At 38.7% G+C, this 15,242-nt stretch overlaps 1 protein-coding gene across 2 annotated transcripts in view; it reads left to right on the top strand.

Annotated features, from left to right (window-relative positions):
• iffo2b (intermediate filament family orphan 2b) overlaps window positions 1-15,242 on the top strand; it is a 29,299-nt gene that overhangs the window by 2,931 nt on the left and 11,126 nt on the right. The window lies entirely within an intron of this gene.

Genomic DNA, 15,242 nt, shown 5'->3' with positions numbered 1-15,242 from the left:
AAAATTTCTGTTTGTTCTCCACTTACCCTGATAGCACACATACATCTGGTTTACGTCTATTTGACGTCTGCATTTACATCTGCAAGACATCTACAATACATCGTTTGCTCATCTGCAATACGTCTCGGAGATGTCTGCTGTCAGACGTCATATAGACATCTAGAAGATGTCTGTAAGATGTTTATGATTTAGAATGGATGTACAACAGCTCTTTCTAAGATGTTTAGCAGATGTTTTTAAGACGTTCAGATCTCCAGATCTTTAGCAGACGTATTACAGACGTTCAGACGTCTCCGAGACGTATTGCAGATGAGCAAACTATGTATTCAAGATGTCTTGCAGATGTAAATGCAGACGTCAAATAGACGTAAACCAGATGGATTGTGCTATCTGGGTAATCTTATTAATGTCTAGTGGAAATAATTGAGATATTACCGATTTTTCTTTCTTATAGGCACTGACGTAAATAAATCCTACAGACTTACATTGAGCGAAATCGAGAGCAAAATAGTCTATAGCTGTGTCTGAATTCGCCCCCTATATCTCCTATATAGTGCACTATATCGGGTGTCCGCCATTTTGTACTGTTGTCCGAATTCTGAGTAAACAACTTATTATTTGTTCGCTACTTTTTACCCACAATGCATTCTGATTTTGAGTGTACATCCGCTGTGCAACGCTCACTCATATTTCCCATGATACAACGCAAATCAACCGTCTGATTAGAATCAGCTGGTGGAGAGTGACTGTTAATGCCACGAATGTACATTTATACACTTGCGTTTGTTCTTGTTGACAGTTATTTTCTACTTTTTGAGAATAAACCGATTAAATGAATGTTATAGCAGTGTTTTATTTGAAATATATGAAGTAATTTATTAAACGTAATAAATGTAATAAACATGGCAAACATTTGTTTTGTTCTCTTTATTAAAAACTAATACAATAAACGTGACGTGTTAAGTAAAGACGTAGTATTAACCATCCAGAGCGCCCTAGCAACCGAAAAGCAACCACAAAGAACACCCGAAGAAGCAGAACACTTTGCTCAGCAGCGCTTTAACTTGAAACATTCGAGATCTTTTTCGTTTCGAACGAGTGTCATCAGACAAACAGCTTGTGGCCAGAATTCCTTGAAACATAATTGTAGAAAATAATCTGAAATAACATATCCATTACCTTACTGCTAATAGCTTTAGAGTCCTGCAAGCCAGTACACAACACGCCAGATTCACATGCATTCAAATGATCAAACTAATGATGTGATTATGTCATTATGCAAGTCTGCTGGATTACATCCTTTCCAAGTACAGAATACTTGTGTGTAATTGCCTACAAAGAGCTAAACCGATGTAATTGGTCTAGTTTGAGTATCGTAGCTTGGAAAGGCATAAAAATACTATGGTACATGAGTATGATAAGTATTCAGTACCATAGTATATAGCATATCATATATGTATCTTAAGTTTCCAGTCATCAGTTCATGTCTATATATTTGTTCTTCCGGCTGTGTCTGTAGTTCTTTATATCTGACCTCTCTGCTGATCTTTAATGCTGACTTTGACTTTATTGCATGTAGATCTGCTTCTCTCACTGGTTTATATTACACACATATAATTCACTTCCACAGATACACTGAGTCTGAACAAATGGCCGAAGATTAACAAATAATCCGATTAGTTGTGATGCTCAAACACGCATAAACCCGAATACCAGAAATCTCATTCTCATGTCATTCCAAACCTGTATGACTTAATTTCTTCTGCAGAAAACAAAAGAAGATATTTTGAAGAACGTTGGTAGCCAAACAACGTAGACCCCCATTGACTTCCATTGTTTATACACAAAACCACTGAGACATTTCTCAAAATATCTTCTTTTGTGTTGAATATAGTATGTGTGCATGTGTGAAGAATAAAAAAGTTGAATTTGAATTATATATTGATAGATATGTAGAGTTAGTTGTGCCTCATTTCAGAGTTATACTTAATAAGAAGGGATTTATACGTTTATTGGTGTTGTGCCATTGACATAAAAGTGTGTTGTCTTTGTCTGTAAGGAAATGGAGGACGAATTTAGATACAGTTACGGTTCGTTTCTGTTTGATCAGAGCACTGAAAATGAAATGGATGTGCAAATCTGGAGTTTTGAAATTAAATTTGGATGCTGAAGCAAACTCGGTAACCTCCCAGGTAATGTGATATCATTCAGACATCATCAAAACTGCAGATAATGTTGCTTTTCATTCTACACATAATTGGACAAAGGTTGTTTTTATGATGCTGTGAAATGCTTGTTGTATAAAAGAGTCGGATTCATGAAACACATGAGATGTTAGGTGACTTTGCATTGTCAGAATAGCGTGCGATAATCCATGTGCAACGACTGTTCAGCTTTGCTGAGTTTGAGAGGTTCATTGATTTGTTAAAAACTACAGAGATATATCTGTTCTGCTCCATCACTAAAACCACCTTTCTCTTTATCATCAATGTAAGAATAAAGACATCATGGTGGTACAGGGAATGTGCAAGTCTGTATTGGTGCTGTAGTGTTTTTATGACACATGTATCTACAGCATAGCTGCCCGCGTCTTCCGGTGTGAACGGCCAACAGCCCTGCAGTGTCTGTTTAGAGAGAGCAAAGATTGATGGGGTTTGTCCCTCCCTACCGCACCATGTGTGTGTGCGTGCATCCGTGCGAGGGTCACTGTTATGTGTGTGTGTGTGTGTGTGTGTGTGTGACTGCAGAGGGTCACTGTTATGTGTGTGCGTGCGTGCGTGTGTTGATCTTCATTCTGCAGGATCACATTGCTGAAGTCAAATGAGCACAAAGTCTTATGTTCCTCATGAAATGCTTATATATACAGCCACGGAAAAAATCAAGAGATCACTAAGTTTATATTAAATCTCATGCATTTCCGCATGTATTGTGTCCATACCAGTCCAGTGTCTGTTTAATTTCAAAAGAAACTAAGACATAAAGTCATCCAACAGCAATGTGAAAGACTCACAGCATGCAAAAAATAAAAATAAAAAATCAGGCTTATTCCATCATATATTGACATTTGACTGATCCTAAAATACACGTGTAAAACATTAGTAATGTGTTGATTTAAACATGAATATGAATTTCTTTGTTTTTCTGTGCAGTATTCAATATCTGAAAACATTGCTTTTTTTTATTCCCTGCGAATAAAAAACAATATTTTTATTTGGAATTTGAGAGAAATGTTGTCACTAGTTCACAGAATGAAACAATAACACATGCCATTGCCTATAAATAGTAAATTCAGAAAAATAGTCAATGCAGTCCCAGTGATGGAAATAAAATAACTCAACCAACACAATAAATAACGCGGCCAAATTCAGAAGGGTCACATCCATCCACACAGTCAAACCCGGCGGAATTTTCTCCTCCATGAATAATTGAATCACCGCTGAATTTAGCTTCAGTGCTGTGGATCAATGCGAGAACCCTGAGGTTGAATTTTGGTTGACTTCGATACCAGCACTGCGTGTTAAAAATTAAAGCTTTCATTAGCTGAGCGGCGTGAGCAGTTTCTCATGAGGCTCATTAACACTGTGCGAAGTGTTGCAGAATCGTTTCACCCCATAATTACTAATATTACTCAATTTAGTCAATTGATGGCATAGTGAAGAAATTCAAAGGACGATAAAAAAGTAGACAACGTCATCTGCCTTTTGTTTTTTTTATTATTCAGACTACATAATACTGTGTTTTAGGGCTGCACAATTAATCCTATTTTAATTGTGATAACGATTTATGCTTCCCACATTGTGATATTAATGTTTTAAAAGCAAGCACAAAACTCCCGATAAGGTCAGAAAAGCTTGTTTCTTTTAAACTGCCACTTTACAGGAAATTAAACATTTTCCACTGCATTTCTGCTATTTTAATACTTTTTTGCAAAACCCACAGACAAACATGAAGGGTGACCAATAGTAATGGTTTATAAAAAAACAAGAAATCAAAAATGGAGTTGCAAGGTTTCTTTCCTAAGGTCACAAAATGTGTTTTGTCACCAAAGACTAAAAAAAAACCAATAATACCTTTCTAAAAGCACAACAAACATAAAGCTGCATCCCGCTTTATTTATTTATTTATAGTTCAAAATAAAAAGTAGTTATTGAGCATGCGCGTAAAAAATGATAGGGATGTTTTGAGAGAGCACATGTGAGTATTTTATTTCTGTGCTGGAATATAAATCATATACCTGATTACCTGTATGAATAAAAGTCTTGAACATAACTCTGTTTCTTAGTTCCACTGACTGTTATGTTTCAGGGTTGGTCAGGCAGATTTAAAGAGGATGACCTCTTGACAGACGGCACCGCATATCTATCAATAAGTGCTTGGATGTGTAAAGATGAACAGCAGTGTTTCTCATACCGGTGGAATGGACATGTGGGTGATGTTTAGGGTTGGCCGCACTGATTCAGATTCACTTGATCTTCACTGATCTCTGTCAAGATGAGACACGTGCACACTGGGTATTACCATCACAACACGGCATGTCTCATCCATGACCGGCTGGGGTTAAAGGGTTGTCTAAGGATTTCAGGTCATCTTACGTGAAGTTCATTCTTCTAACATCACACCTTCTGCTGTAGATACGGGTCAGTCAGTGGAGACTCTTCTCTATTGCTTAAACTGCATTTGTGTGCCATTAGTAGACAGAAATGATTTACATGAATGTATTATTTAAGTGAAAGTGATGAGGAAACACGGAGAAATATGCAAATCAGGGTGTGTTCCTAACAGGTCAAGACACACAGTTGCTGTTATAAAGGGTGAGGCTTTTATGGTAAAGATCTGGCAGCAAGCAGAAAACCATAAAACTGATTTATGCAAATTATTGTACCATCTGAAGAAGGTAAAATGCTCTATTTTACGAAAGATGCACATTTATATTGTAATATACAGTAAGAGTCATGCAGTCCACCCAACCCCACCTGCTGTCTCATCCCGGTTCACACCTGTGTCTGGAAAGGTGTACACTTTTGGGGAAAACAGTGTGTGCATGAAGACAACACCCACGTCATCTCTGTGATTTGCTTTTAACATCTCAATGAAGCAATTATTGGCTTTTGCAAGATCTTTGAATTTTGATTCAGCAATTCAGATTTTGGAGACAGACCCCATATTTTGCTTTTCAGGCTGACTTCTGGGTGATTTAAAGGTCTTTTTTCTTTGTTTTAATGCATTGTCGACCTTCTACGTTTCAACTTCTAAAGAGAATTTGGTATTCGCACCCTTTCTGGCACAAAACCAGAAACTGATTGAGAAACTGCAGGTCACCAAAAGGCTTAAATCCTGTTGCTCGTTGTTTGGGTTTTGTTTAGAAACATCATATTTGTTGATTTTTTATTATTTGTATTTCTCAATCCACCCTTCTGTAATAAAGAGCTTAATGTATTTTCCCAAAGTACATTATTTAAGTACAATGTTTTAATTTATATTGAGCTGATCCATTCAAAGCTTTAAATGCAAAGAAAATTATACCTCAATATATCTTGTCTTTAAGCTGCCATTAAACAAACTAAGAGGGCAACATCTTCCTAAATATATATTATAATATAAATATATAATATATTAAACTTGAAAAGGTAAATGTATTAATATAACTTGAGAGCATGGTAATGAAATGAACTAGATATTAAAAAACTAACCATGAGTTATACATGATACAACAAATACAACCAGACATGGTTCCTATAGTTAAACCATGGTAAACACAAATTCACCATGGTTTTACTGTAGTAACCATAGTTAAACAGTGATATTTGTAGTAAAATAAGTTTGGTTATACAAATTGCAATCATTCTACCAAAAACCATGGTTATGATCGTTTACCACACAAAAAAAATACAAGCACTTAAAAGTTCATATAAAAATCTGGGGACAAATGACGACGTGCACTTCTATCATTTCATTTTACCTGACGTAATACTGTTATGAGTTTGAATACGTCTTAACAAGTCTTGTTATCCACGTTACAAAAATGAAACACAACCGAAGGAAAGCACGTGGTCTTTAAATGTGGTTATCACTCTATGTTCATGAATGTTTTGGGCATGAATAATATCGCCGTGAGCATCAGCGATGCAGGTAAACTCACAGGAACGACTCGTATTTAAACGCTCTTGGCCGCAGTAACAAGTTATTAAAACAATTAAACGTTTTTTCGCGACTTAACATGCACAAGTATTTTGCAGCCACACCTTGTTCATGTAGAAAGTGTTGAGGTGTGTTGGGGTGAGGACATAACCCTGCCGGGCGGACACGTGATGGATAAACGCCGCAGGGCCGATGAGATTTTACGTACAGGCTGTTTAATGATGAGATAATGAATTTGTTTAACGCTGGATCTCGTGAGCATTGCTGAACCAGTGCTGTGTTTTGGGGGGCCGGACGGACAGTTAGATTAGTTAAAATTTTTCCATTGTGCGTTTACATTTATGCATTTGGCAGACGCTTTTATCCAAAGCAACTTACATGGCATTATACTCATTTGTTTCTAAATATGTTTCTTCACAAATAGCCCTTTAGGTTATTTTTTTAAATCGAGATACCCCTCGTTTTAAAAGGTTGGAGACTCCTGCTATAGATATTTTTACTTGACCATTTGCCGCGATATTGTATGACCATGCGTGTGTTATCAAATGCCCACACCTGTTTTCCACATGTGTGAGTACAGCTGCGCCATTCATCACTAAAAACACACGCGAGACTCCAAATCCCTCTGTTTTCTTCTTTATACCACTTGTTAGGTTTATTTTCGCACCCTTTGCTTGTGGATATTGAGATTGTGGGGTGGCACCTGTTTTCATTGTCTGGCTCATGTCTATGGATTTGTTACGGTTTTCTTGGGATTAGGTTTTTTTGTTGGACGTTAGTGTCATATTTAGTACTTTCTTGACATGCAGATAGCAGCAGGAAAGATTGAATCGAAGTGCAGGGCAAACATTGTGCTTTTACCAGAATATTCATTTATCATTGGGTTATCAAAGCATGAAGGCATAAAAGTTTCTGTTCATTATGAAAAACTGGTTCACCATATACAGCAGTAAAATGAATAGGTATATAATGTATTGAAACATGTGGTATCCAGTCATATTCCCAGATATAAAAAAAGATGTGCAGTCTTTTATTCCAGTTTTATAGACCGTTTCATCGGACACGCGAGCGCCTAACCCCCAGTTAACTTCCGGTCTGTGTTTGGCTAGTGTCTATAATATAACTATTTATATTTAATTTAGTTTATGTTAATATTAATTTATATGATTATTTTACTGTATAATAATTGTATTAAATAGACGATTTGTTGAATTTTGTTGTATGTTCATTTTATTAAATAAACAATTTTCCTGTAGTTTTGACGCAAACCGTATTGTACATTGACATCTAGTGGTTGAGCTTGGTATCGCAGTCTAGGTTCAAAATATTGGAGAGACAAGTTTAGCCAAGTAACAGATCTTCTCGGCTTCTTTTGCTTGTTATCAGAAATAATCTACAGGCACTCTATTGTTTGTGAATGTGTACCGGAAGTTAAGTGCAGCACACGAACGCGCGCATGCGCAGTAACGTTTGTTTATGTAGTCACTTTGAAACCGTCTATACAAAAATGTGACCCAGTCTGTGAAAACCAGGCTCAAAAACTAGTTATGAAAAAAACGAGCATCAAAGTTTGATTTTAAGTATTAATTCCACTATGATTTCAATATCTGATATGGCATTACTCAGTCAATATTAAAGATATCAGTGTTAAATTTGCACAGAATGTTCTTTACATGATGAATTTGTGTAGAAAACTAAATCCCCAAAACATGACTATTCACAGACTGGGACAAGTGTCTTAACTTTTGACAGTCTGATCAAATAATGAGTCAAGAGGGTGAGAGTCAATATTGCTTCAACATTTCACATATTGCAAACATTATGTCAAGATAGAAATAGAAATGGATTCTCTGAATGAAGTGTAAACATGACAGATGTGAAGTAATTTTCTTGCAGTCAGTTCTCACACGTCTGGAGTTTGGACGTTGAGAGAAACTCCCAGTCAAACGCCACTGATCCTGTCAGAGATCATTTTGAGGTCTGGGCTATTTTTTCTCACTCTATTTGCAGTTCAGTATGTGTGACGTGTGCTCTGGCCTAATGGGAATCAGATGAGTCATGTATTCATTCACTCCTGTTTTATACTATCGTGTCCCTATTGGAGTGTTGTGGATTTGAGTTTATGTCTGGTAGCTTTAAAACTGATGCGCATGAATGCGTTTGTTAAAAAACTGACCATTAGACAAATTATACATTTTGTTTTAGTTTTGTCTAGTTGCATAGTACAATTCTAGGTTGTTTTAACCCATAGTTGAGCGGTTGGGTTTGTCCATATTTTACCCAAACATTAATTGAAACAACCCAGTTTAGAAATGATATTTCTTTACTAAGCGACAGTAGTTAAAGTTTTGTATTTTGGCTGTGCCACCCTGTTGAAAAAAACAGCATATGCTGGTTAGGTAGGTTTTGAAGCATGGTAGCTGGTTTGTGCTGGTTTAAGATGGTCATTTGCTGGTTTAAGATGGTCATGAGCTGGTTTAAGCTGGTCATGTGCTGGTTTAAGATGGTCATGAGCTGGTTTAAGATGGTCATGAGCTGGTTTAAGATGGTCATGAGCTGGTTTAAGCTGGTCATGTGCTGGTTTAAGATGGTCATGAGCTGGTTTAAGATGGTCATGAGCTGGTTTAAGATGGTCATGAGCTGGTTTAAGCTGGTCATGAGCTGGTCCTAAAAGGGTCATGTGCTGGTTTAAGCTTGTCCTGAGCTGGTTTAGGACCAGCTTAAACCAGCTCTGGACCAGCTTAAACCAGCTCAGGACCATCTTGAACCAGCTCAGGACCAGCTTAAACCAGATCAGGACCATCTTAAACCAGCTCAGCACCTGCTTAAACCAGCTCAGGACCTGCTTAAACCAGCTCAGGACCAGCTTGAACCAGCTCATGACCATCTTAAACCAGCTCAGGACCATCTTAAACCAGCTCAGGACCAGCTTGAACCAGCTTTGGACCAGTTTAAACCAGCTTTGGACCAGTTTAAACCTTGCTCAGGATCATCTTAAACCAGCTCAGGACCAGCTTAAACCAGCACATGTCCAGCTAAGGACCAGCACATGACCAGCACAAACCAGCTACAATACCTAACCAACATAAGCTGTTTTTTTCAACAGGATAGTTTTTTTTGTGCTACATGAATGTTTCGGTACCTATGACAGTACAGTCATTGGATCAGATTGAGTAAATATGAATCTACTACATGAATTGTCCCAGGATTAAAGTGGTGGTTTTTCTATTGCACTTTCTATTTCTATTGTGTTCAATTGCATTACTTTTGTGTTCTACACAATTATGTGGTGTTCAGTTTGTAACTGATTTTCCCTATTTGCAGTATATAATTGCACAAGAATAATTATTCATTAAATCATTCAGAGGAACACGTAAATGACTTTATTACAGCAGAGACATTCTTGTGGTTTCTGGTTTCTGTCTTCACCTGCTCATGTGGTTTATAACATCAACGCTAACAGTGTTTCTTAATAACAGCTCTTATGTCATTATCACTGCTTGCTAAGACAGGCATCGCTATTAGTGTTCTTAGTGAAGAGCATCGAAGTTCAGAGGTACAGACGTGGAGCCGAATTCATTATGTAAAAATAAGAATGTTCTTTAGAAAAATTAAAAGAAATTTGTAAGAGTGAAATTCTCAACAAAACAAAAATTCTTGAGGATAAAATGACAGACTTCGGTACGGCAGTCACGGCACCCGTTCACTTGCATTGGTTTTGTGTGAATGGGTGCCGCCTCTGTCGGGTTACCGACATTCTTCGAAATATCTTCTTTTGTGTTCTGCGGAAGAAAGTCAAACAGATTTGAAATGACAATAGGGTGAGTGAATGATGACAGAATTTTCATTTTTGGGGTGAACTATCACTTTAAAGGTGAATTATTTTGATTTGGGGCCCTGAGCAAGCACCATAACAGTCCATAAACCACAAGGCAGCAACAAAAATCACATGCAATATATCTTGCATATAGAAAATTGGTATAATGTGCACAGTACACATACTGGATAAATGTTGTAGTATGCTCTTCTGCACATAGCCATAGAGAAGAAGCTGGATGTGGGTTTGCAAGGACAATGTGGTCAGTGTGAAATATTTGCTCACGACATGCTATAAACGGTGAAGACGTCGGGTCCTGTCACAGAGGGCCGAATAAACGAGTCACAGCAAGAGTATTAGTGATAAATCACAGAGCGCGTGTGTGCGTGTGTGATTTATCACGTTGAGTGCAGAAGGATGTGTGCTGTCCTATAGATTTCAGTTTAATCATGTGTGCGGTCCCTTCTACATACAAACAAACTGCTGATCTCGCATTTCTGAGACTCCTGGTTCCTGCGTGTGCTGCAGTATTTCTGCTCAGACAGATCAACAGAGGACTGAATAAATGAGAATGAGGGTTGCACACTTTCTTTGAGAACAGGAGCACAATGTGTGCTCGCATCTAAATGAGTCATGACTGAGATCCATAACAAAACAGATCTAATAAACAGAATACCTAAACAAGTGTTCTAGTTGTCTAATAGTGTGTAAATCCTGTTTTTGTTTGTTTATTGAATTTTCAGTGAGTTCGGTCTCACTGTGTTTTTTGTCACAGTGTGTTTTTTTGCAGTGCATGATGGGATTGTTTTTGGAGCATCCCGTCATCAGTCAGATATCTGTGCGGTGACTTTTTGGCACCCTGATCCTCATGTGTTGCCGTCTGCCCTTGTAAGGTTACTCTGCATCTAAATTTGCATCTCAAACAAACGGAAAAAACACTCTCGCTGTCCATATAAGCGGAGGAGATGAGAGCGATTGAGAACGACCTGCCCGGGGTCTGGTTCACGGGTTGTTGTCATTCCAGACTCTGTCCAGATGAGATGAAGTACAGTGTTTACTGAATTGTGCTTCAGAATCATTCATCACCAGGAGCTCAAATTTAAGCTTGTGTTGATTAGAAAGTAAATCCTCAATGTTCATTTGCGCTGATTCATTTTCATCAGACACAGTGATTTCTTCTGTCCGTGCTGATCACGCTGTCCTTCTGTTCTCTGCATCGGTGATAACATCGCTCTGCATCCCGGCAGGAAGTGATGCTCTGCGCTGTGATTGGCTGTGTCCGCAGAGGAAATGATGCAGCTGATGAACTCTAGTGACCCGCAGAGCTCTGCACCGTTCAATCACCATCACTCCAGCCAGAGTCTCCTGATCTCCAAACACAGGCAGTGACTGGACTCAGTGACCGGCGTCTACCTGACACGGCCAGCAGTGTCTTACTATACAGCTGTATAGACAGACAGACAGACGGAAGGATAGACAAGCAGACAGACAGATAAATACTGTATACGGAAAGACAGATGGAAAGATACATAGACAGACAGACTGCTAGATAGATACACAGACGGACAGACAGATAGATAGACAGGCCTACATGGGCGGACAGATCGACAGACAGACAGATAGATATACGGACAGACTGACAGATAAAAGGACAGACAGATGGACAGGATAGATAGACAGACAGACAGATGAACGAACGGATATACAGACAGACAGACAAATATACAGAAAGACAGATGGACAGATAGATAGTTAGATAGATAGATATAAGGACAGACAGATGGACAGGATAGATAGACAGACAGACAGACAGACGGAGACAGACAGACAAATATACAGAAAGACAGACGGACAGATACATAGATGGACAGACAGATAGACAGGCCTACATGGGCGGACAGACAGATAGATATACGGACAGACTGACAGATAAAAGGACAGACAGATGGACAGGATAGATAGACAGACAAATATACAGAAAGACAAACGGACAGATAGATAGATATAAGGACAGACAGATGGACAGACAGACAGACAGAGACAGACAGACAAATATACAGAAAGACAGACGGACAGATACATAGATGGACAGACAGATAGACAGGCCTACATGGGCGGACAGATCGACAGACAGACAGATAGATATACGGACAGACTGACAGATAAAAGGACAGACAGATCGACAGGATAGATAGACAGACAGACAGATGATCGACAGACAGACAAAGAGATAGACAGACAGACAGACAGACGGACAGTATATAATATACAGTGAGGGAAATAAGTATTTGATCCCCTGCTGATTTTGTAAGTTTGCCTACTTACAAACAAATGAAGGGTCTATAATTTTTATGGTGGGTTTATTTTAACTGATAGACACAGAATATTAAAAAAAATCAGGGGAAAAAAAGTTATATAAAGGTTATAAATTGATTTGCATTTCAGTCAGTGAAATAAGTATTTGATCCCCTACCAACTAGCAAGAATTCTGGCTCCACAGATTGGTTATGTGCCTATATGGACCACAGATTAGTCCTGTCACTTTAAGAAAGTACTCCTAAATCAGCTTGTTATGTATATAAAAGATGCCTGCCAACAGAATCTGTATCTTCCAGTTCAACCTCTCCAACACCATGGTCCAGACCAAATAGGTTTTAAAGGATGTCAGCGACAAGATTGGAGACCTGCACAAACCTTGAATAGGCTACAGACAGAAGCTTGGTGAGAAGGAGACAACTGTTGGTGTGATTATTTGGAAATAGAAGATATACAAAATAACTATCAAATGCCCTTGTTCTGGAGCTCCCTGCAATATTTCCCCAATGGGGTAAAGATGATCATGAGAAATGTTAAGATCAGCCCAGAACTACACGGAAGAAGCCTGTTAATGATTTCAAGACAGTTGGGAACACAGTTAGCAAGCAAAACATTGGTAACACATTGGTAACACGCTATGCCACAGTAGACTGAAATCCTGAAGCACCCGCAAGGTCCTCCTGCCCAAGAAGGCCCGCCTGGCTCGTCTTAAGTTTGACAATGAACATAAAAATGATTCAGAAAAGGCTTTGGCGAAAGTGCTGGCACTGCTGTGAGACCAAAATGGACTCCTGTGTTTGGAGGGAGAGAAATGCTGACTATGAGCCCAAGAACATCATGTCTACAGAGAAGCACAGTGTTGGAAACATTCTGCTTTAGGGCTTTTTCTCTGCTACAGGTATACAGGATGACTTCACCGCATGAGGGGCTGAGGGACGGGCCCATGTACCTAAAATCTTGGACGAGAACCTCCTCCCCTTAACTAGGTCCTGAAGATGGGTCATGGATGAGCCTTTAACATGACAAAGACGCAAAACATATTGCCAAGACAACCAAATAGTGGCTTAAGGAGAAGCACATTAAATGTCCTAGCCAGTCTCTAGACCCTAGTCCTATAGAACCTCTGTGAAGGAGGCTAAAACTCCAATTTGCTGACGACAGCCAAGAAACCTTAAAGATTGACAGAGGAGTGGACTAAATGTATCCGGACACATGTGCAAACCTGGTGACCAACTACCAGAAATGTCTGACCTCTGTGCTTGCCAACAAGGGTTTCTCCACAAAGTACAAAGTTATGTTTTGCTTGGGGATCAAATACTTATTTCACTGACTGAAATGCAAATCAATTATAACCTTTATATAACATTTTTTTCCCTGATTTTTTTAATATTCTGTGTCTATCAGTTAAAATAAACCCACCATAAAAATTATAGACCCTTCATTTGTTTGTAAGTAGGCAAACTTACAAAATCAGCAGGGGATCAAATACTTATTTCCCTCACTGTAATATGCGTTATGAGTCGGCAATGCAAAATAAGCTTACATCAACAAGCGCACTAGTTGGAGATAGCCTGCTGAATAAAAACACGTTGAGAATAAAACAAAGCATCAGCACAGATCTCATTCATTTTGGACTGGGAAACTGAGCATAGGCTAAAATAAACAAAGTAACAAATAAGTTACTATAGTAATCGTTATATGTGAATGATTTAAAGTATAGTATACACAGTAGTATTGTACTTTTTGATAAACCTTTTGAACTTAAATAAGTGACGTAATGATGGGAGAGGGACCACAAACAGATTTTTTAGACAGAAGAAGAAGAAGAGAGAGAAAGAGAGAGGAAGAAGAAGAAGAGATGAGATAAGAGAGACGGACAGACAGACAGAGACGAGAGATGAGAGATAAGAGATGACAAGAGAAGATAGATACATAGACAGATAGGTAGACAGACAGACAGACAGACAGATAGACAGACAGACAGACAGACAGACAGACAGACAGACTAGATAGACAGACAGACAGACAGACAGACAGACAGACAGACAGACAGACAGACAGACTAGATAGACAGATAGACAGACAGAAGACAGACAGACAGACAGACAGACAGACAGACAGACAGACAGACAGACAGACAGACAGACAACAGACAGACAGACAGACAGACAGACAGACAGACAGACAGACAGACAGACAGACAGATAGATAGATAGATAGACTAGACTAGATAGATAGATAGATAGATAGATAGATAGATAGATAGATAGATAGACAGACAGACAGGATAGATAGATATGTAGACAGACAGACAGATCAGACATAGATAGACAGACATAGATAGATAGAGTAGACAGACAGACAGACATAGATAGATAGATAGACAGACAGACAGAATAGATAGATAGATAGATAGATAGACAGACAGACAGAGAGAGAAGAGAGAGAGAGAGACAGACAGACAGACAGACAGACAGACAGACAGACAGATATCATAGATAGATAGATAGACAGACAGAAGATAGACAGACAGACAGACAGACAGACAGACAGACAGACAGACAGACAGACAGACAGAAGAGACAGACAGATGTACAGGGTAGATAGATAGATAGACAGACAGAAGATAGACAGACAGACAGACAGACAGACAGACAGACAGACAGACAGACAGACAGACAGACAGACAGACAGACAGACAGACAGACAGACAGACAGACAGACAGACAGATAGACTAGACAGAAACAGACAGGAAATAGAGAAGAATACATAGACAGAGTGATAGACAAATAGACAGACAGACAGACAGAAGAATATAACATGACAGATCAGACAGTAGACAGAGATAGCAGAAGCAGAGATAAGACAGAAAATAGACAGATAAAACGACAATAAGGACAGGCTGACGAGAAAGATAAATAGACAGAAGACAGAAGAACAAGACAGACAGACAGACAAAATAGAAAGACA

The sequence above is a fragment of the Triplophysa rosa genome, linkage group LG20, assembly GCF_024868665.1.
Source record: "Triplophysa rosa linkage group LG20, Trosa_1v2, whole genome shotgun sequence".
Lineage (NCBI taxonomy): Eukaryota > Metazoa > Chordata > Actinopteri > Cypriniformes > Nemacheilidae > Triplophysa > Triplophysa rosa.
The sequence above is the reverse complement of the archived record's forward strand: the minus strand, read 5'-3'. Positions and strand labels throughout refer to the sequence as shown.